This window comes from Mandrillus leucophaeus, unplaced genomic scaffold (assembly GCF_000951045.1).
Source record: "Mandrillus leucophaeus isolate KB7577 unplaced genomic scaffold, Mleu.le_1.0 Scaffold276, whole genome shotgun sequence".
Lineage (NCBI taxonomy): Eukaryota > Metazoa > Chordata > Mammalia > Primates > Cercopithecidae > Mandrillus > Mandrillus leucophaeus.
Genome location: NW_012102876.1, coordinates 364,795 through 366,989, shown reverse-complemented (window position 1 = coordinate 366,989; position 2,195 = coordinate 364,795). Strand labels below are relative to the sequence as shown.

Genomic DNA, 2,195 nt, shown 5'->3' with positions numbered 1-2,195 from the left:
TCAACTACTGGAAATTTTTCACAATCCACAGATTTAAATCATAGTATTCTTAACCCAACAGAAAAAGTGTTGGGAATCACTTCATGGGACAAAATTCAGGAAAACAATAATCACAGTAAACAAAGTGCTCAACTGACTCAGAGCTCACAGAAATAATAGCAGTGTTAGGAAATTAATAGAGATGTGAAAATGAACTCATTTTGGCCAAGCTAGGGTAACAAAAATTATCTTGAGGAGGCTAGGTAAGGAAGGAAAAGTGAGATGTGCACGGGCCCATCACGCCTTCCCCCTTGCTCAAGCTTTGCTTGTAGGCAAAATTAGGTGTGAATTAACACCATATTTTAATGTATTGAAAACCACAACAGGTAACTCGCTGGAAAATTTGTGATCTTGGCCATATTATTTGCCTTTCAGGGGCTTTAATTTACTTCTCTGTAAAATTATGGTGACAGAAGTGAAAGGCTTAATGAGATAAGTGATCTGATATTGCTTAGTAAACCATTACAGTTCACAATATGTGTAGTACAATGGTTCAAAAGAAGACATAGCCTGGAATCTAGGAAACGCCATAATTTCCTACAACCCATAATATGAGATATAGAGGGCTTAGAGTTCTAAGTTACTCACAAAAAAATGAAAGTGAGAGAGGACTAGAATGCTAAAACACCTAAAAGTTTATTTAAAGGATTTATAAGGTCCTTCAAGTAATCAAGTTAGAGGTAGGTGAAGAGTCCGGACTTACTACAAAGTTATAGTAATTAAGAATGTATAGTATTAGCAAAAGAAAAGAAAATAGATTAATGGAACAGAATAGAGAGCCCAGAAATCCACCCACATTTATACAGTCCATTTATCTTTGGCAAAAGAACAAAAGCAATACAAAGAAGAAAATGCCTTTGTCACAAATGGAGCCGAAACAAGGAAGAGTTCACATTCAAATAAATAAATCTAGACATAGACTTTACACTCTTCACAAAAATTTACTCAAAATGAATCACAGACCCAAATGTAAAATGCAAGACTATAAAACTCCTCAAAGGAAACACAGGAAAAATGTCTATATGACTTTGGGTTTGGTGATGGCTTTTTAGACACAATGTCAGAGACATGATAAATGAAAGAATTAATAAGCTGGACTTCCTTAAAATTAGAATTTCAACTCTGCAAAAGACGTTGTGAACACTGTGAGAAGATAAGCCACAGACTGGGAAAAAGCATTTGCAAAAGACATATCGATAAAGGATTATTATAAAAATATATAAAGAACACTTAAAATTCAATAACAAGAAAACAAACAACCCAATTTAAAAAATGGGCCAAAGATCTTAATAGATACCTCACCAAAGAAAATATACAGATGGCAAACAAGCATATGAAAAGATGATCCACATTATATATCATCAGAGAAATGCAAATTAAAATGATGAGTTACCACTACGTACCTATTAGAATGACCAAAATCCAGAATACTGACAACACCAAATATTGGTGAGATTGCACAGCAACAGAAATTCTTATTCACTGTAGGTGTGGGATGCAAAAAATGGCACAACAACATTGGAAGTGAGTTTGGTGGTTTCTTAAAAACTACACATATTCTTATCCCATGATCTCGCAATCACACTCTTGGATATTTACCCAAAGGAACTAAAAACGTATGTCCACACAGAAACATGCACATTAAAGTTTACAGTAGCTTTATTCATTATTGCCAAAATCTGGAAGCAACCAAGATGTCCTTCAATAGGTGAATAGATTAAAAAACTGTGGTACATCCAGACAAGGGAATATTATTTACCACTATAAAAAGATGAACTATCAAGCCATGAAAAGACACAAAGGAAACTTAAATTCATATTACTAAGTGAAAGAAGCCCATCTGAAAATGCTACACATTGCATGAGTCCAACTCTATTACATTCTAGAAAAGGCAGAATTACAGAGATAGTAAAAAAGAAAATCAGTGGTTGTCTGGGGTTAGTGGGAAAGGAAGGTCACAAATAGGCAGAGCACAGAGGATTTTTAGGGCAATGAACTATTCTGCATGATACAATAATGGTGCATACAGGTCATTACACATTTGTACAAACCCATAGAATGTATAGCATCAAATGTGAACCCTGATGTAAAGTATGAACTTTAGGATATAATGATATGTCAATTAATGTAAGTTTATCAATTGTAAAAATTTGTAC

General features: G+C 34.1%; 1 protein-coding gene across 1 annotated transcript in view; it reads right to left on the bottom strand.

Annotated features, from left to right (window-relative positions):
• The window catches only part of NOX4 (NADPH oxidase 4), a 176,353-nt gene that overhangs the window by 126,443 nt on the left and 47,715 nt on the right, over window positions 1–2,195 (bottom strand). The gene's annotated exons all lie outside the window — the stretch shown is intronic.